Here is a 21954-nt window from a genome sequence, read left to right as displayed (position 1 = left end):
ATTGCGGAGACACTGTGTTGGGGAGACTGGATGTGCTCCCTGGATCTGAAAGATGCTTACCTGCATGTCCCCATTTGGGAGCCTCCTTGTTCTTTCCTGAGGTTCAGGTTCATGGGCTTTCATTTTCAGTATAAGGTCCTCCCTTTTGGCCTCAACTTTGGCCTCTTACAAGGTTGTTTAACTCAGCAGCCGCCCTGTCCAGGCGGAGGGCCATCACCTTTATCCATACCTAGACGACTGGCTAGTGCAAGCCGAGTCCCCCCTGAGGCTGTACAATACACAGCTTCAGAACTTATGCACATGCTATACGATCTGGGGTTCTCTATCAACCTCAAGAATTCACAGTTACTCCACACCCATTCCTTAATGTTCCTGGGGGTAATTTGGGATACGAGGGTGGAGAGAATTTTCCCCTTGGCAGACAAGATCACAGCAATCAGGAAGGTGACCAGGCATTTTCTCAGCAGACCAATAACTTCAGCATGGCAGTACCAGCACTTGCTTGGCATAATGGGGACTGGTCTCCTGGCTGTGCCACACACAAGACACAAAATCAGGAGGCTGCAGCTAAATTTTCAGCCTCTTGGAATTAGGAGACCGGCTCCCAGGCAGCTCTAGTCAGCATGCCCCTGCACCTGCACCTGGATCTGGAGTGCAGGGACCAACCTGTTAGTGGGCAGTCCATTCAGGCAGCCCTCTCCGGAGATCACTGTTACCACATACTCATCTCTAGATGGATGGGGGCCTACACTGGACAACCAGTGTCCATGGAGTTTGGTCACAACAGGAACAGATGGAACAAATCTACTGGCTTGAGGTGATGTCCTCAAAGCGTTCCTCCCCATTGTCAGCAGCAGGTCGGTGTGCATCCAGACAGACCGCTCCACTTTCATGTCTTACATCAACAAGCGGGAAAGTACCAGGTCCCCTCCGCTCTGCCGACTGTCCATCGACATTTGGGAGAGGGCACTGTCCAACAGCATCTACTTGTCAGCAGTCCACCTGCCAGGGGAATCCATCTTGCAGGTAGACGGGCTCTGCAGCCTGGGGATCGACAACTACGGGTGGCAGTTGAACAAGGCAGTCCTGAGGGGGATTTTCGACCGGTGGGGGCATCCTTAGGTAGACCTAATCGCCACCATGTGCAACATGAGGTGCCCTCAGTTCGCTTCCTGGCTGAGGCAAGGCACAGGATCGCTGGGGGATGCGTTGCAGATCATGTGGAATGGCATGAATGCATATGCGTTCCCCCTCAACACCCCGCGACCCCCAACACTGCTGATATGCAAGGTCATCTGCCAGGTCAGAGCCACAGAGCCTTCATCTTATCTTGATCGCACCATAGTGGCCGGCAAGACCGTGGTTCTTGGAGCTCCTCCGACTGTCGGACCAACTTCCAGTACGCCTCCCGCTGGGTCTAGCCCACTTACTTTCCCAGCAGGGGGCACAGTGGTTCACTCCACCCCGCAGAAGTTAACCCTCACAGCGTGGTTCCTGAACAGGTCACCCAGAAGCATGTACACTTTTCACAGGACAACCTGGCTATCATCCAAGGGACAAGAAGCAACTTCACCAGGAGTCCGTACAGGAGCAAGTGGGCCAGGTTCTGCCACTGGGCCAAGACGAACAAGGTTGATCCACTAACTTGCTCACTGGATGCTGTGCTCTCCTTCTCAGCGCATCTGGCTCACTCGGGTATAAAGACTGGAGGGGGTTTTCTGTATTCCTGCCCTCTATATGGCAGAGTAGAAGCACAGGGCACCCCAGCTAAGATTCTCTATTCGGTAGCTATGGATGTGCAATCAAGTATTAAGCTCTCAGGAGGTGATGCAGGCTGGTTCTTAAGTACAGTGTAGTGCCCAAACCCCCACAAAGGAATGTCCACACACTATATTATTGATAACAGTTCTTTATATAAATAAGGTTCAAGTTATATACACACACAAGAACACACTTTGTGCTCAGGCAATACTAAAATGATAAATATGTACAATATTTATGTGATACCACAATTCACTCTAGACTCCTTTAAAATGCACCAACTGCTGACAGTTGCAATGACGTACAAGTCTAATAGCAATGTGAACCAACACCGGACATAGTAGGGAAACTAGTGGTTAAACAACTGCCAGAATACTTTGTCCTTACCCAAGACACAGTTCTCCGTGAGGATCCTCCCCACCCCCCACCTGGACAACCTGTAAATAAGATATATTGACAAGCCTAGTCCATATATTGTTTAGCAGAGTCTTATTTCCTTCTACAAATGTTCTCCTACCCCAATGTACCTGGTTAAGCAGAGTTCGACTACGGGTCGTCAACGGATCCTTCTTGAGTGAACTCCCTTTAAGGCGGGAGCCACGGATCGTCCAGACCCCTCGAAGAAAAGGCGAACAAGGTTGCTGAGGAAGTAGCTTCGGTCCTTGTGGTTCTCCTCAACGATCGGTCTTGGATGCCCTTCTAAAATGAGGCGTGTGGCGCACCTCAACGACAAAAGTTTGTTGCCGCAAAGAGGCAATGAAGAAAGTAGGCCGAGCAAGGGCTTCGGGTTGTCAGCGTTTGGCGTCGGCGATCGGGACTCGACCGCAGCTAGCTTTCAAATCTTTGTCGGCGTCTTCGTGGACTTTGGGTGGCGGGAAACCCACCGGCGGATTCTCCTCGGTTCGTCGGCGACCTTGATTATCTCCGGCGGGACAAAGCGGTCGAAGGTGATGAGCAAGGTTGTCCTTGATTCAAATGTCTTGGGCAATGGAGCGTTGCGGCTCTGGGCCACGACGAAGTTACATCGGTCCGCCGAACCTCGGTCAACGATGATACTACAATGTCCGGGCGCTTCGCTTCAGATTCCTCAGCGGTCCCAGTCTCCGGTCGGCAGCCTTTCGATGACTGACTACCAGGGAGCCATGGTAAAGGTTAGCTGGTGCACAATGTTCCCTCTTAGCTCAGGAAGAGGTCTCCTATCCAGGTCCTCTCTTAGATCAGTTCTTGGAGCCACGTCAGCTTTCGGATTGTGCCGAAGGAAAGCGGCAGCAAAGCCGCCTTCTTCCAGCAGGTCTTAAAGGTTAAGCATCAAGTTTCGACTTCAGCTTCTGAACAATTCCCGTAAGTGAGAGGTCCCCAGATGTATGGTTCTGTCTCTCATTCACACTGCTGGGCTAGTTCAGAATGGCATTCAGCAGGCCGGCAGCCAATCAGGCGCACAATGCATTCAGGCCATTCATCTCCACCTAGACACTCCCAACATGGAATGTGGATTGGGACAAGTATCCAGCCATTTAGCACTCCACACTGCATTCATACCAGTTTCGGACTGTGCTGTCTGTCATTGTATCACACACCAGAAACCAGACACCCATAAGATAAAATGTATATTGGTCACACACTCCATTCACCCAGGTCCCACCCCTCGGGCATACCCACAACATAGTCATTGGGAATGATCCATCCAGTCTGTCCTGGACTGCCCCACAATACCAGATATGGACGTTCCACCCAACAGCCAGTCAGGGGAAGGGACAGAGGCAGGTCTTCCCAGGACTTTGGGAAAACAAAAAAACGGGCAATAGAAAGCAAGAGGAAACGGGGGCTATCTTGTCTCCTATCAGGAATCAACTGATTCCAATGGCAGGGCCTGGGTATCCCAAAATGAATGATACTCTGAACACCTGTCAAATTCAGCATGGAGCTGCCACCAGTCCATAACCTGCTCGCTAGGCCACACACAGCTGCCCAAAAACATACACTAGGGGTACAGAGTTGTACCCCCACCCATGGCTGCCATAAGGGTATCCCAAGGGTCTGTTCACCATGACCAAAAAGAGGACGAGCGGCACTGACAGGAGTCCGACATGACTCCTGTGCAGAAAACAACACAGAACACACATAAGGGAGTAAAGGACAAGGAGATGGAGGCCATGCCCCTCCAATGCACTTCCAGAATCACAGCAGGTAGACACCTGCCGTACGTATCTGTCGGCCATAGGAGCCTACAAGAATTCCGGAGAAGACATCTCCTCTTCCAATCCGGTAGTAAAAATGCATTTGGCAGGACTGACCAGGTTATATCTTCCGGTCAAGAATCCACATCCGGACTGGGACCTTAACGTGGTGTTGGGTGCCGAGGCTCACAAACCCTTCAAACCCATGGCATCAGCAGACATCAGGCTGGTGACTATTAAGGCTACCCTGCTGATTGGTCTTACTTCGGCATGCCGAATCAGCAAGATTCAGGCTCTCGTGACTTCAGAGCCTTCTACCATGTTTCACCGGGACAAGGTGGGGCTCAGGACGCATCGTGCTTTTCTCCAAGGTTGTTTCTTCCTTTCACATTAACGAGGAGATGGTATTCGCAACGTTCTTTGCCGATCCAAAGGATGAGGCTCAGAAGGTATTGCACTGTCTGGATGGCAGGCGTGTTCTAAGATTGTATCTGGACCGGACAAAGAGCATACGTAAATCTGATGCATTGTTCATCACTTTTGGCAGATCAAAACCGGGCTGTCAAGACTCCAAGGAGGCATATGATGGGCAGCACAGACCTTTGCCAGCAAACCTGCATGCCCATGCCATCAGATACAAAGCCACTGTGGTGGCTTTCCAAAGAAACGTGCCATGGCAGGTAATCGGTAAGGCGGCTACTTGTGCCTCCCCATCGGCCTTTTGCAAACACTACTACTTGGATTCCAGCGCCAGGTCGGAAGCAGGATTTGGCTATGCAGTTTTGAAGAACTTGTTTTCTTGGAGGGGAAACTCTTCCCCACCCCTCCCCCCCACTCCGGCTGCTCCCCCCAACTCCCCTCATGGCTTCATTGTTATCGCCCATACAGTATGGAGGAAAGGGGACGGGATGTAGGAGTAATTACAAGTTACTCACCATAGTGATTAACATACTCGTACTCCTAGTCCATAGTCCCCTTTCTTCCATACATTCCACCATCCTCCCCCGTAACATCTGTGTCATTAGGCAATTGTAATATTGTCGATGCGTCAAAGGGGACTGGGCAGTGGTGCCAGGGGGTGGAGTGGAGAGTGCATGCTCCCTGGGTCATGCCCCTGCGCGCACCTAAATTTAAATGGGAAGACAATTTTTCTAGTGAAAAGGGTTCCGTTTCCCATCCCTAGTGAGGGATGACCATACAGTATGGAGGAAAGGGGACTATGGACAAGGAGTCCATTAGTTACTACAGTGAGTAACTTATAATTTCTGCTGTGTTCGACACAGTGGATCACACTTTACCTTTATCTTCTTTTCTTGCTTGGTTTCACTGTCTGTTAGCTTGGTTTCAGTCTTCTCTCCAAATACACTTATTCTGTTATTCTGCAAACTACTTCTACGTTTTTCATGTTTTTTCACTGAAAAAGTTTCCATTTTTGTTCCCAAAGAGCCTGTGTGCTCTTTTCTCCATCTGCTGACAATTGGGATCCGTTGTCAGTGAATTTCAGTGCCCCTCAAGGGCAAGATAGTGTCAAGAAGGCCATCGGCCTACTTCGCGCCCTCCGACCATGATGGAGGGGAAGGAAGGAAGATCCCTCTTCAGGCCCTGCACCAACTGTTGAAGACAAAGACCTGCAATGTCTGTCTGTATCCAGACCACAAAATAGGAGAATGTGAGAGATGCGTTTGTTTCTCCAAGAAGACTACAAAGGTCAGGCACAGTAGACTGGGCGGCATGGCTGAACGCTATGCTCCAAGCAGGGTCATGCCTCACGCAGGACCGGCCATCCAAGGAGCGGTCTTCTAAGTCCTTCGAGGGTGCCTCATCCGTGGGGGGCCAATACCAGGCTAAGAACCGCAAGTCTGGGTCCACCGGGGTTGCCGCAGAAGCATGTCCCATGGTGGCCAGACCGTGCTGGACATCGCCATCCTCCTCCATTGCCAGCCGGCAATCGAGCTCCTCCTCAAAAAGGAAATCATCCAACCTGGCTAAGCTGTGGGAGAAGCCGGAGAAGCCACAGACGTGGGCAAAGTCGGCTGAACTGCCCAAGAAGGCCCAATTGGCGCAGGATAAGTCTTAGTCGACGATAGAGCTGTTGGCGGCTGCTCTTACAAAGGCAAATGGGCGCTGACCCCTGTGAAGGTAGCCCCTACAGTGCAGAAAGTGTCCTTGCCCACGAGGCGCCAAACTGCTGCAGTGACTTTGGCGAAGTCTGCATGTCATCTGAACCAGTTGCAACCCCTCAGCGTGGGAAAAAAGGTGGGGGGGGGCAAGAAGGCCCCGGATCAGCCCCAGTCCATGGAAGTTTCATTCACAGACGAGGACCTGGAGTCCTTACACACGGTGTGAGAAACCTGAGGGTATTCTCCCAAGTAGACCTTGGTAGACCCTTATTTACGTTCCAGGGGAGGGTTGGCAGTCTCAGATCCCAACCCTGGGGGTAGACTAGCGATTGCGGATCACATGGGTAAGGGAGCCCGGGGTATGCTCAGGGGAATACCCAAAGGGAGACGCAGTATTTTACTGAGGAGGTGGGTGAGGGGGCGATTCCACATATACCTCCCTTTCATCCAGAGAAGTTTCCTTAAAATTCTACCACCCCATTAACCCCAAAACCCATAACTCCCAGAATCCTTGTTTCACTGGTCTCCATTCGAATACTCCCCATCTTTCGGCTCCACGTTACTCTGGTTATTCTTTCCCGAACACCCAATCTATTATGACAGAAAACTACTGCTTCCACAATCTCACTTGTCCATTTCACGATCCCGGTTATTCCTGTTTGCCCCACAAACCCTCCAAAACCTACCCTTCCGGAATCACCTATCCCCCTACAGGAGGAAGGCTATAATTCCCCATAACACCTCTTCTCGATTCTGTCACGCAGAGCACTTAGAAACTCTACCTCGCCCGACTCGAACACTTTTCCCCGACATGAAAACCAAAGGACTAAGCCTAGAGCTGTTTACCTACCATGTCTCATCCCCAGCATCGGGCAAAGTCAGGCTGTTAACCTGAATCACACATGGTAGACCGCACAACGAGACCACTATACAGACCCGGCAGTTCAAGAAGAAGAGAAAGCCAGCAAACATCGAGAGGCTGACAAGAGACACGACCTTGCCATCTTCGACAAAACCCTCCAAAACCTCCGATGAAAGAATCTGAAGACCGAGGATGATAGCCCAATTGCGTTGAAGCAGATGCCAACGGTACACACAGCGTGTTGACGCTGTTAAGCGGAAGCGAGGGAAATTTCTGCGGTACCGGCATTGACTTTGGTTACGAGGAAAGCCAAGCGGTTCATCAGTCAGTGAGTCGAGGGGAGATGTGATGAGAACCAGGCTGTGGGGAATAGAAGACGTAAAGTGGCTAGTTGAACCAAGTACAAACAACTGTAATAGTTTTGAACGGAGACCAGCTGTAGAGGGAACTGGCACCACGTGGGTGCTAACTCGAGACTCTGGTCGATCCCCAACAGAGTAAAACTACAAAAACCAGAAGGCTGTTGGAGAGCCTCCAAGATGGGTCAAAGTGGTCAGACAGGAGGTCAAGTAAAATCCCTGTACAGTCAAAAGCCCTCTGATTTACGAACTATAAAGAATGCAAGGGAAGTGAATCCCCAGTACATTGAAAGTGAATGTGAAGTTAGCAAGAGTGAACCCGGCCGAGGGATGTCAACTAAAACTGAGATTAGCGATTGCTGGAAAAGCTAAGTGAACCCGGTGGAGGGAGACTAAAAGTCAAGCAGGGTCTGAACCCGAACGTGGGATATCCATGTTATCACAGACAACAAGCATTCCCAGTGCCTGTATTGTCTTCACCCAACGCACAAGGAAGAAGATTGCGACATCTGCCGTGGCTTCTCCAAGCGCACAATGAAGGATCGACCCGTCCGACTGGCGGCGTGGCTCAAAGCCAGGGCCTTTACCCCGTTTGGTCCACAGTGGCATGCCTCATCCGGATCCAGGCAGCCAGAGCGGGCTTCTAAGTCCTTCGAGGGTGCTCCATTGGAGGGGCCAAAGAGAAGGCCAAGCACCACAAGCCACTTCCGTCGGGGTCGCTGTGCATGCGGGTCCCGCGACGGTCAGGGCGCGTTAGTCTCCATCAGCCTCAATCTCCAGGCATCGCTACAGCTCTTCGTCAAAGAGAAAGTCGTCTACCCCGGGGAAGCTGCGAAAGAAGCCGGAGACGGCCAATCAGGAAAAGGTGTCAATCCTGCCAGTTAAGGCCCGGTGATCCAGATCAAATAGTCTTCTTCCATCGAGCAAGTTGCTGCCGTCCTCTCAAAGGTGTAAATGTGGCTGACCCAGTCCAGGGTACCCCTGTGGCGGTCAGGGTGGCTTCTCCTCCCAGGCAGGAGGCTTTGGCCAAACCAGTGGAGAAGACTCCGGAAAAGAGGATGACGGACCTCGGCCTGAAGCCGACCGCTTAGGACCCAAAGAAGGGGGGGTCAGGAGGCGTGGAGGGCACAGCTATTTCTTCGTCCCACGAGGAGGACATAGTTTCCATCGAAACTATCCCAGAGGAGATTGATGATGACTATGACGAGAACGTTAAGGAGCTGCCTGCAGAGGGGATGAAGTAGGCAGGGCGACAACATTGGCGCTGGGCCCAGCGACCCTGTTCCCCAGGCACCCCCTAGAGATCTGTAATAGGATATTCTCTTGACCCTCCACACACTGGTGTCAGAGATCCCGAATAGAATGCGGACGGCACAACAAGTGACACGACCAGTGACGACCCCGTTGACACCGGAGCCACACTGCCGAAGAAAAGTAGGAGACACCCTACGCCTCCACTCCAACCATCACTGCCACCCCCTTCCCCCTCCAATCAGGGATACGGGGACAGACATTGCAACGACAGGCACCGACAACGTTGGAATCGCTCCGCTACCATGGGCTTCTCTGCCGGACGAAGTGAGATCCTTCAACTCCACGATCGCCCGTGCATTGGAAATCTTCCAACTCCCCCCGGAAGAGAAGAAGGAAGGCTTCCTGTATTGGTGCCAGGAGGCAAAAAGGAAGACCATTTTGTTGATACTGCTTCTGGATGACGTCTGGGATGAGGGGCCGACGCTGCTGAAGAACCCTGAGTTGGCCCTGGCGAAGACCTATTGGCTAGTAAAGAAATACTGGGTGCCGGAGTCTGCACCCAAATGCCTGCAGTTTCAACCATCGCCGGACTCTGTGGTCTCGGCTGCAGCAAGGAAGAAGTCCTCCAAACCATTGTCAGCCTCTGTCCCCCGGGATCAAGAGGGTCAAGAAATTGAAAGCTGTGAGACGGAAGGTCATTTACCTGGCGGTAACAACGGTCAAAGCGGCCACTCCTTAGTGATTCTGGCCAGGTACAACCAGGAGTTATGGTACAAGATGGCTGCGATCCTGGATTTCCTTCATGAGGACAGGCGGGTAGAGGCAATGAAGATCCTTCAGGAAGGTGAGATGGCGTCGGACCAGGCCATCACCCTGGCCCTAGACACGGACACGGGACAATGGGTTCCATATATTAACAAAGGGAGAAACAGAATTATCAACAGTTAAACCTCAATGCTAATTAAACCACTCAATTCCAAAGTTTATTAGAACAGTACGAAAGGTTCATAAACTCTTAAAGTCAAATAAATTACACACTAGTCTGCGTGACAAAAAAATCCTTCGTAGTTGAAGAGTAGGTATTTTATGTGCCCAATTAATTCTGAAAGAACAATAGAATCAATATCCATCTTCCTGTTATAACACTCATTGATATTGATCTACAGTTCTAGTTCAACCATCAATAGAGATTGGGACTCAACATGTTTGTCCTGTAGGTTGATATGGGACGTCCATCAGGAGATGTCACATTGGCTAGGGTGGTGTTAAAAACATACAATCTTCTTTTACCGAAGTCTTGTTTGCTAGCTGTTAGGTAAAACTGTTGATAAAACATAGAACAAAAGCAAGGGTAAGCTTTAATTGCTCATATTTCTTGAGAAAACAATAAATTGGCAAGGCAGGACGAGGTAGAATAATTACCTAGTCCGGCACGTGGAGAATAATCCTCAATGGTTAGACGTCCAAGGTTGGGCAAGTAACTAGCGACAGGTGAAAATTCTCTATGCTGTCTGTAGATAATCTAAGAATTGGATAGGACGACTATCAGGCCTGGCACATAAATTAAAACACATAGTGCTCTTTCCTCTTTATAAAACTCGTGATCTTACCTCAAATCGAGTAAATCCTCTAGTGTAGGGAGGTGGACAGTAATGACAACCGCCCTAGTCTTCGACTCAAAAGCTCCTACTGACACAGGGTTCCGCCAGATTGGAAACATTGTTTGTCTCTGTCGTCGTGGCTGGCTGAAGGCCACCAATTTCAGACAATTCCATAGATGGGTCCTGGACGTGCCGTTCGGGGACTACCTTTAAGGCAAGCCCGTCTATGAATTTGTTCAGGCCATCCAGACCGACACGGAGACGTCCCGTGCCCTGGGCAAGCTGCAGCAGCACCGTCCATCCTTTTGTCCCTCAGGAGGGAAGTCGGGTAGGTCGTCGAAGATTTTCAGGGGTTATTCCAAGGCCTTTGGAAGTTGCCTGCCGCCGCCGTTGTCGTCAATGCTCCCAGGGCAGCCCACTGGCCTCCAAGCAGGACTGAACGGGCTGCAACGTCAGGGGGTGGGGGAGGGCCCACCCCGGGTGGGGGAGGGCCCACCCCTGCACCCCGGTGGGAGGCCGGCTGGCGAACTTCATCAGCGTGTGTGAAAACATCTCCACCGATCGATGGGTGCTGGAAGCTCTCGCCCACGGACACACTTTGATTTTCCAGCTAAAGTGTCCTTGAATACCACTGGTGGCCCGACAGGAGCAACACATCCCTCAACTGCTGCAGGAGGTTTGGGCCATTTTAAGAAAAGGGGCCATAGCGTTGGTTCTGAAGTGACTGTGGGGCTCCGTAGTTTACTCAAGATACTTTCTAGTAAGAAAAAAAGACTAGGGGCTGGAGGCCCATTCTCGATCTAAGACGACTCACCAAGTAAATCAAGTCCCAGAAGTTCAGGATGGTCACATTGCAGCACGTGCTCGGCCATCTGGAGGAGGGAGACTTTGTCATCATTGGATCTAGAGGACGCGTACTTCCACGTCCCCATTCACGTAAAACATTGCAAGTTCCTGCACTTCATCGTGCAACAGAAGCACTACCAGTTCAAGGCCTTCCCCTTCGCACTGAAGTCGGCGCCAGAGTCTTTACGAAGTGCCTGGCTCCGGTGGCGGCCCATATGCGACTCGCAGGGAATTCATATGTACCCATACCTCGGCGACTGGCTCACCTGGGCAAAGTCAGAAGTCACCGCCGTCGATCACACGTGAGAGGACCGTCCGGCTGCTGAAGGCGCTGGGGTTCTCGGTGAACTATGCAAAATCCTACTTGACTCGATCGCAGGACGCGCTGTTCCTGGCGTCCAGGCTCAACAGTTTTCCTGCCTGGCGGCTCCGTCGGAGGAGAGGATAGTGAACATTTTTGGCGAGGTACAACGGCTGTTGGCACTGAAGATCGCCACGGTGAGGACTATCAAGTCGCTGCTCGGCATGATGTCGTCCTGTAACTACCTGGTCCGGCTCTGAAGGTTGCTGATGCGTCCGCTACAGGAATTCCTGGAATCCTGTTGGATCCAGGTGTTCGGAAGCTTGAAGGACAGGATCATCCTTGACAGGAGTTTCGTCGGGCAATAAGGTGGTGTCGTGCGCTCCAACATCACTGGGGCCACAGACTTCCAGCGCCATCCATACCAGGAGACTGTCACAACGGATGCTTCACTGGAGGGGTGGGTAGCACACACCGGACGTCTGCATGCAAGAGGCCTGTGGCTACCGCAGGAGAAGGTGCTACACATAAACGTCCTGGAACAGGAGCTGTGTTTTGGGCCTTCAAGTCATTTCTTCTGTCCCTCTAAGGCAAAGTGGTGAGGGTCTTTATGGACAATACCATCACAATGTTTTACAATTGGAAGCAGGGTTGCATCAGATCCCCAGGGCTCTCCAGATAGGCGCAGGAGTTCGCCCAGGGGATGTTCGGTGCAGGAGGATCCTCATCGTGCCAGCGTGGCCGAGGCAAATCTGGTACCTGGACCTTCTCAGCATGTCAGCGTCGCCTCCTGTCAAGCTGCCAGTGGTCGCCGATCTTCTCGCCAGGGAAGGAGGTGCTATCATGCACCACGTCCCAGGATCGCTGAACCCGAAGGCCTAGCTCCTGCAGCATTAGAGTTCGGTGATAGACTCTGATGTGTTATGGGCACAAATGGAAGCAGCCCCCCAAGTCCTTCCATACTTGTTGTTGTTTAAGTCGGCGCTGCCAGACGCCTCCATCAAGGTGCATCTGGCAGCGATCTCGCGCTACACCAGGTCTTCTCTTTGGTCGCACTGCCTAGTGAAGGAGTTCATCAAAGGACTTTTCCTTTTCGTTCCCGCCGGTGACGGTGCCTGCCCCGGCGTGGAAACTAAACTTGGTGCTGACTAGGCTCATGGGGCGGCCCCATTCGAGCTGATGCATCAAGCGCCACTCAAGTTCCTATCTTGGAAGACCACTTTCCTTGTGGCCCCACCTCTGCCAGGAAAGTATGTGAGATCCTGGCCCTGTCCTGCAAGCAGCCTCACTCGACTTTCCTCGAGTCGGGAGTGGTGCTGTGGACGCACTCCTCCTTCATGCCCAAGATTCCGTCTGAATTTCATCTCAATGATCCCTTGGTGTTACCTTTGCTTTTTTCCCCAACGCCTTCGTCGCTGGCTGAAAGGACTTTGCACTCTCTGGATGTGGCTTGAGCGCTGAAGTTTTGTGACCCGCACAAAGAGTTTCCGGAAAACTTCTCTGCTTTTTGTGAACTTTGGTCCTGTGAATCATGGGAAGGCCATGTCCAAGGTTTCCATTTCAAGGTGGCTCTCCGGCTGCATCACTCATTGTCACTGGTTGGCAAACCGACCGCTGCTTGGCCGTCCGAGTGCCCATTCTACAAACCGATCGCTGTGACAACAGCGTTCCTATCTGGGGTGCCCCTGCTCGAAATCTGCAGGGCTGCTTTGTGGAGGTCTAGGGATTCCAGTGTAGAGTCCAAAGTCGGCCAAGCAGTACTATGCAACCTGTTTGCGTGAAGGTGAGCCTGGCGAGGAAGTAAGAGTAATTGCTTCTGTTGTGCCTTGCCACCTCCCTTGGTTGTGTTTGTATGTACTGCTATGTATTCTTTATTCATGAGCATGTGAATCCATGCCAGACCCCATGCTGGAGAATGAACAAGTTACTTACCTGTAACTGTTGTTCTCCAGCATGGGGTGTGGCATGGATTCACATGCGAACCATCCCTCCTGCCCCTCTGCTGCTCTTTTTGGTCATACTGCCACTTTACGTGCTACCAAATCTGAAGATGGCTGCAGAGGAGGGGCTTAGGGAGAGGCCCTTCATTGGCTGGGGGCAGTATGACCCAGAGCTTAGTGATTGGTTTATAGGAGAAAGACGGTGTATAAACGAAAGTAAAACTGTTTTTTCTTTTACCGAGGATTCCCAGGCTGACGGGGGAATATTCATGTGAATCCATGCCAGGCCAATGCTGGAGAACAACAGTTACAGGTATGTAACTTGTTCCATTTTGTTAAAGGAACTTTTGTTTTGTTGTTGAATATGCCAGGCCCTCGAAGGCCAGAGACCTTTCAAGAGAAAAGAGACTTGGCCATCGATGTTCCTGATAGCTGCAAGTGGAACTGTCGACTCGTGCTGGGAAAGCTGGAGTGTGTGCTGTGCTCCAAGATCCCTATCACACAAAGGGGAGACCCCTAAATGAGCCACTCAAATTATGATTCTGTAAGGCCACGCCCTTGCTAGGGCACCTGGCTATCGTAAATTATATTTGAATGAATCTATTAAATGGCACACAATAGAATGTTAAAAAAAAAAACTATTTATTGAATAGGCCCATGAATCCTTCAAACAGACTTAAATTAATATATGTTTCAAATTACACAGATAAAGCAAATGAACAAATGAATGGCAAAACAGTAAGACCCCACCTAAAGCCTGCTGTCCAGACCAAACATTGCATGTTGAAATATACATTTAGGGGTTCGGTATGCCCGTGGTGACTGGGTAGAAGACTCGGGCAAGAAATAGAACACAAAAGAGGTAGTACTGCTACTCGGGACGGCTCAACCCGACTTTTGTCAATGAATGAAGCAAAATATATAGGTTATAGCGGGGAACCTTTGCCAATTGTACTAATGGAATGTATCCCCAAGTTAGTGGCCCGTGAAATTGTCCAGGAAGAGAAAAACACACACACACACGTCCGGGGCTGTGAGTATACATTGTTTGTATTGAGACAAAGCAAAATTCTCCTATGAACACTTACATATAACAAAATTCCAAACAGTAGGCAAAACCATACATTGGAATTGCAAGTAAAACAATATAGAACGTGTTGTGATCCTTACATTCGTGACGGTTGAAAGAAATCCAAAATACAGCTTAAAAATTAAAGCATAAATGTTGTCTGAAAAGACGGGTTTCAAAAACACATCATAAACCGTAAAAGAAACATGTATAAATTAAATGCACTAGTAGTTTAGCCCCTCTAAGGACTTGTGAAAATCTATGTCCTTAAGTGAATGCCCAGATTTGAAGTATCTGGTGCATGGGCTTTTACAGAATGCATCTTATGTTTCAAGTGCCTAGTAGGTTTCAGCAGACGTGGATCTGCTTATTCTACCAACCAGGAAAATAATCCTGATAGTCGTATGCCAACGTAGCAGGGGGTACGTTTTTGGTTTTACCAACAAATGTATATAAATTGCATAAACAATATCAACCAAGGAACCCCAAACTGTAGGTTCATTCATCCCCCTTGCATAAAGTTAACGTTTCGGCGGCAGTAACATTGCTAGCAGGCTGATAGTGCAGTCAATGACATTTGTACATGATTGGTTATCAAATATGAAGAACAAAGGAAAACAATCTTCTTTGTTGACAACAGGTTAGAGTGAGAAGTGAGAATTTTCAAACACAGGCTTGGCTGTAGATGTGAGTCAATCAAATTATCACAACTGTACAGACCCTGTCCTTGACCCCATTTTACGACTTTCACAGAGTGCATAAATGCCAATAACACGTGAGTGATAAATGTAAAATGTTAATAGAACTAGATGCACATCCCAGGTCTACGCCCCAAATACATTGGAAACCCCCAAACCTTTTTATAGTGCTAGGGTTGTGCAGACAGGATGTTTCGGCAGAAGATTAAGTTCACTGCCATTTTCAGGACACCAAGGGAAGTTGTAGCTCTGCATGTGATGCATCCATTGTTAATACAACATTAAAACTGAAGAAGTAAAAACTAGATTAAAAAGAACTAAGAAAGCTGAAGATGTGAGATAGAAGAAGGTTCCAGATAGAAGAAGGTTCCAACTACAACCCGATACATCACCTGCTATATGTGCCATCACCCCAAATCCTGGGGGGTCTCCGGATGAGAGAGAAAATTATACACCTTAAGGAAACAGAAAAGGGCACCAAATGAGAAAAGGAAAACCAAACAAATTTTGTGTAGCGTAAGATCAGTTCCAGACCCACAAAGCCAACACCTAATGATCCATTGACTGTTCAGCAAAAAACCACACATTGTAAACGTACTGTTCAATAGTTATGTATATTGCGCCAAAAAATATTCTGTAACAGAGGGGGACAGCTGATGTCCGTAGATCTATTGCAGGCTGTTACAGTTGTTCTAGAGTTGGAGCCTGAATTCAGCTGCAATGGTAGAGATGCACATAAACGAATCAGAAAACCTCACGGCTTAAGGAATTTATTGGCAAGTCAAATAGACAACAACCATTCGTACAGAAGATGAGTGGCTAAGCCACACACCTCAAACTTCAACGAAGCCACTCGATGCTGCGTTATACTGGCAAGTCAACTGGTCCCGTTAGTGGCCTGACCAGAGGACCACAACCTACTTACCCCAGCACAGTTTTGAGGAGGATGTCTCAATTATTTCATCTGTCCAAGTGAGAACAACCTCTAGCAGAAAATATCTCATCCACCTGTGGGCGACTCAGAATGGTAACCCTAAAACTGAAATATATAAGGAAGAATGAAAATATGAGTGCCCGTCATGTCACTACAGCACTACGATAGGAATATTGCACGACTAGAGGAAACGAAGATAATTGCACAATAGCAATTCATAATAGAACACTCACCTCCTGTACCGTCTTATTAGGCTAAAGGCAAGGAGGCATAATAAGTCTCCCCTAATACTGCCATGTCTTGGCCAATGTGTGGCCAATAGCACATATCATGCTGGAAGATAATACACAAGCAGCCAAACATTAACAGGATTGTTAGAACTTGTTGCAGTACTGTACTTGTACAAAGAAACGCTGGGCTGCAGGAAGGAATGATGGCTGCAATGGCATGTTGCCAATCATGAAAACAAACAAATTGGATGTGGAACAGAGGTAAATACTGTGGCCCAAAGTATATTATGGCCCTGTACCAGACATCGACGACTCCTCTTTACGAATGTCACTTTTCACGGAAGACTGGTAAAGATATACAAAAATTAATTTTCACCATTGCTGCACCTCACCTGAACAACGCAGCGAGTGTTCGTAGTTCAAAATTTCTACTCCGAATTGATAAGGAAACTCCACACTAGCTACCCGGCTAGTTTTAAACAAAACGTGAAAGTCACGTGTCCACACGTAAGTAGTAAGCATGGACAGAAAAATGGGTCTAGGATGCTAGTAGTCAGTCAGTATCTTCAGAGGCAAATGAACCTGTATTGGCATCCACAGCCATCAGAAATTTTCTTTGAAAATAAAAAAATGGACAAAACTAATCACAGAATGGGATTCGCAAAAATGTGTAATGAAAAAAGAGCATTTTAATAGAGCCTATTTGGGAGCTGAGGAATATGGTTGCTGCAGCGGTCAATCAGAACTCAACTAACCTCCGGATGACCTATAAACACTTCTGGTGCCGTAACAGGCCCCCGATGTAGGTGCCAGTAAGCTGGACCGTACTCCCCTGTGGTCATAATTAAGTCTGACATGTAGTTAACAGGTATACCTAGTACGGTGTCCCCTAAGCCCACAGCTAATTTTGTTGCATATAATACAATACAGACTTAATGAGGACTCGCCTAATCCAATGTCAATGGTGTGTCCAAACCGCACAAAAAGGCTAGGCCTGTACTAGGGGTGTCATGGTATTCGTTTTATGACGGTACGATAACTTCTTGCCAAATGATGGTATATCATGGTTATCGCGGTATAGCAGGTGGAGTTAACTGATCTTAACAAATATTTTCTAAAAAGGTCATAAATTGACAGATGTATCATCACAAACAAAACCAGGCACCCAGGGCCAGAATTGGGCTTTTCAACATACTTTCCACTGAAATGCCTTGCTTCCGCCAAACACAAACACACGTGTGGAGAGGAGAGGAGGGGGTGGGGTGGAGGCCTGCTGCAACTGGCAAAGCAAACTGAATAGCTTTTCTTAAGTGGTCATTTTTTTGCTTCCCCACTGGCTACTGGTGAAGATGAACATGTTGCCATCTTGATAACCTGCATGCCACAGATCAATGGAGGCTGATGGTAGTATACGCTTGTTCTCTCTCTGTCTCTCTCTCTCTCTCTTTCTCTCTCTCTCTCTCTCTCTCTCTTTTTTAGTTTACTTGCGGGCCAAAAGGTGTTCAGTAATCACTGACATGTTACCCTTTCGTATGGCAGCAGGGAATACCCACAGAGATGAGTGAATTTCGCAGTGTGACTTATTATATGTAAATTCAATGATAGAACCAGGGAAATCCCCTATTGCCATATGTTTAGAGAACATTATCCATTATAAATATATAAACGCCAAAGTAAACCCTTTTCCTTCTTGGCACTGTATCTATTCTTCCTATTGCTAACATATTGATTTTGTGTAAGGCACGTGTGGTTTATGGAATGGCATTAAAAACTGCTCCAACTGAAACTACTTGGCAGACGGCACATCCAACAGTGCAAAACCAAGACTGCGTAGCAATTGCTTACTGCAGCCTTTCCAAATCAGATTGAAAAGCACACTGAACGGTATAAACAATGTGACGGTTATTATTGTTCAATTAAGTGGTTCACGGTATCTTTAACGGTATACCGTTACATCCCTAGTCTGTACTGTACTGGTTCCGGTGCTGACCTAGGATATTTATCTGGGTGCAGTGATGCTGGCCCAATGTGGGTTAAGATAACATCCCCCATGCATCCGGAAGAACACTGGAACTATATAGTCGGTTTTCAGTGGCACGCTGGTATAAGAAGGCTGAAATGCATGATACTTTACATGTATTATATTTAATCCAAACTGGATCTCATCTGGTTCTAGATTCGTACTGGAAAAGTGTGAGTGTGCGCTCTGCTCCCAAGATCCTGTGCTCAAAATGTGGGGAAGGAAGACGCAGGCTAACACATCCTGACATATTTGTAAACACTTTTTTCTTTTCTTAAGATCTATCCAAAACCCTTTTGTATTAGTTGTAAGGTTTGGCAATAGGTTTCTTATTATAGACCCTTTATTTGACACAACTCCATGGACTGCCTTATTTTCATTTGATGGTCGACATTTGCTCCCATATTAGATTTAGGTTTAGATCAGGCGTTTTTCCAACCTGCACACCGTTTTATAAAGACCCTTGAACTGTGATCACTTGTTTATGTCTTTACTGCTTCCACCATGAGTTCCTTACAACGGTCCACAAGGCCATGGAAGAGGAGGAAGACAACGGTGACGACAGCATGTGGCCTAGTGTTCTGATCACGCCAGCTCAGCTGAGGGATGTGTCTCTGGACATTCGGTCAACCCTCCCACCTTCGTGTCGGAGATTCAGAAGAGGATGCCACAAGGCCTGGTCCCAATGATCCCCCAGTCCACCTGTCATTCGACTCCCCCGTTTCAGCCTCCACATCCGCGTCGGGCCCTCTCTCCCCCTGCGCACCCGGACGGATACGGCCATGGCAATGACTGACAACATTGTCGCGGCGTGTGTCTGCAGCCTAGATCTCGAAAGCCTCTGAGCTGTTACAGCTTGTGCCTGAAGAAACCAAGAAGGAGGATTCCCTGTACCAGAAGCCAGAGGCCAAGAAGAAGACAATCATGGCAGTGCCCCTTCTGGATGAAGTGTGGGAGGTGGCCCTGGCCCTCTTGAAGAAACCTTGCATGGCTCCGGCCAAATGGGATAGGCTGGAGAAGTACCGGGTGCCGGAATCCGCACCCAAGTGCCAGAGGTCGCAATCATCGCCGGATTCGGTGGTTTTGGCGGCCGCGAGAGAATATCTGGCATGGAATCACATGCTCTTAAATATTCCCTGTCATGCTGGGAATCCTTGGTAAAAGAAAAAACTGTTTCACTTTCCAACTGTATTTCTCCTCTTAAACTAATCCCTGTACTCTGGGGTCATACTGCCCCTTGCCAATGACTGCCATCTCTCTGCCCCCTGGCAGCCATCTTCAGATTTTTAACGCACGTTCAACTATTGGGCGTCCTCAAGTTTTTCTCTGTGAGCTATTATATGGTTTTCGCTGGGATTTGTAGTTGGTGAATTTCAGGGCCCCTCAAGGGCAAGGATCGTTAAGTACTCTTTGCCTCCGAACATGACGGAGAAGAAGGAAAGAAGTTCCCTTTTCAAGATCTGCACCAGATGCGGACTGCAGAATGTTTTTTTGGAGGACAAACGCCTTCAATGCCTCTACTGCCTTCACCCGTACCACAAAGAAGGAAATTACGAGATCTGCCTCAGCTTCTCCAAGAGAGCGAAGAAGGATCAACACAGTAGACTGGCGACATGGCTAAGCGTCGAGGCCTCTGGCCTGTGCCCCAATCAGGGTAATGCCTCACCCAGGACCGGCCGGTCCGAAGAGCGGGCTTCTAAGCTCCATCCGTGGGTGCCATAGAGTAGGCCAAGCACAGCAAGTCTGCTTCCGTCTGGCTCGTCACGCAAGCGGATCCCTCGATGGGCAGAGCCCAATCAACGTCACCATCTGCCTCCATCGCCAGCCATGGATTGATCGAGGTCCTCCTCCAGAAAGGAAGTTGCCAACCCGGCAAAGCCGCGGGAGAAGCCAGAGAAGCCTAGGGTGCAGGAAAAGACATCCGACCTGCCCAAAAAGGCTCAGGCGACGTTGGAGAAATCATCGTTGACGATTGAGCTGGTGGCGGCCGCTGACACCGTAAAGTTAGCAGCCCCTTCTATGCCCAGGGTGTCCCTGAGGCGGGAGGCCTCAGCCAGAGCAGTGTCAAAGTCTGCTGGCACTCCGGAGAAGAGGATGTCGTTGCTGAGCCCGTCTCAGACACCTCAGGGTGCAAAAAGTGTGAGGGTTGGGGAGCGATGAAGTCCCAGGCCAGCCACAGACCGTACCCCAAGACATGGATGTTTGTCCTTGAGGACGAGGACAGGGAGTCCATGCACAAGGTCCATAAGAACGTGGAGTATGGCGGCGTGAACGACGCGTGGCCAGTGTACCTGCCATGCCTGCTCAGCTGAGATGTATCCCTGGACATCCTTTCAACTCCTGGTGGAGCCTCCTCGTCGTCACGTCAGCCCTCCTGGTCCACGACCCAGGAGGCCTACAGAGGCAGTTCCAAGGCTTTCGGTAGAGGTGGTCATCGCTGTTGTTGACCCCAAGGTGGGACGCAGGCACCGGAGCAGGTCTGAACCGGCAAGGACGTCAGGCCCCCACCAATGTACCCCGGTGAGAGGCCGGCTGACGGGATTAGTCAGTGAGTGGGGAAAAGATCTCCACTGACTGATGGGTGCTGGAAGCTCTCGCCGACGTACATACCCTGGGGTTTCAGCAAATGTGTCAGCTGACCTGGTAGGAGCAGCACATCCCTCAGCTCCTGCAGGAGGCAAGGGCCATTTTAAAAAAAAAAGGCATAAGTGTTAGTTCTAAGATGACTCCGCTGCCCTGCCGTCTGAGAGCCCATTCCACCAGAGCGATTGCTGCGACGCCGGCGTTACTGTCTAGTGTGCCCCTGCTGGACATCTGCAGGGCTGCTACATGGAGGTCTACGCACACCTTCAGGAGGTTCTACTGCATAGACGGGGAATACCAGAGAGGAGTACAGGCTCTGCCAAACAGTGCTACGCAACCTGTTCGCTAGAGGGGAGTCTGTTCCAGGGTTATGAGTGTCGCTTCTGTTGAGCTTTGCCACCTCCCTTGGTTGTGTAATGTTGTTCTGCTATGTGTTCTTCATGAGCATGTGAATCCATGCCAGACCCCATGCTGGAGAAGGAACAAGTTACTTACCTGTAACTATTGTTCTCCACATGGGTCTGGCATGAATTCACATGCGAACACTCCCTCGTACCCCTCTGCGGCTCTTCTTGGTCATACTACCACTTTACATGCTTACCAAATCTGAAGATGGGTGCCAGAGGGGCATCGGGAGAGGGTAGTCCTTGGCTGGGAGCAGTATGACCCATAGTACAGTGAACGGCTTAGAGGGGAAATACAAGGGCAATCATCAATCCAATAAACAAGAAACAGCTTTCATTGGAGAACAAGCTGTCTGAAGCTCTCCGGGGGTGGGGGAGGAGCGGGGGGTGCAAAAGGGCCTGGGTGATGCAAGGACATCTATCTAGCCTTTGCTGGACTAACCACTCCTAAAAATTAAAACTGAGAAGAAGCCATATACTATTAATGTTTCCCCCATATCTGCTTCCTAGATGCCTTCGTGTATATCGCTCCCATGTAGTGAAAATTAGTATTCCAAGTAGCTAGCCTTTCGATACTGAAGAAATTGTAATTTAGCAGGTAACATGAACTATTGACCAAATACATAGCTATTTTTATTCAGCCCACCTTGTTATTTTTCATCCAGTCCTTTTGGTTTCTCTCTGTCACCGTGCACTTCAGCCCCATAGCTGCCTCTCAAACTCAAGAGCATTTTTGGCTGAATGTTGAAGAGCTTTATTAATCTTCCACTGAAGTGTTTGTCTCCAACTGTAATT

The 21954-nt window shown here is 49.3% G+C and overlaps 1 protein-coding gene across 4 annotated transcripts in view; it reads left to right on the top strand.

The window, feature by feature from the left end:
• The window catches only part of SETD1A (SET domain containing 1A, histone lysine methyltransferase), a 1694645-nt gene that overhangs the window by 766586 nt on the left and 906105 nt on the right, over nt 1–21954 (top strand). The window lies entirely within an intron of this gene.

Source organism: Ambystoma mexicanum, chromosome 3p (assembly GCF_040938575.1).
Source record: "Ambystoma mexicanum isolate Mex_15411 chromosome 3p, UKY_AmexF1_1, whole genome shotgun sequence".
Taxonomy (NCBI): Eukaryota; Metazoa; Chordata; class Amphibia; order Caudata; family Ambystomatidae; genus Ambystoma; species Ambystoma mexicanum.
Note: the sequence above shows the minus strand (reverse complement) of the source record. Positions and strands in the feature narration are given on the sequence as shown.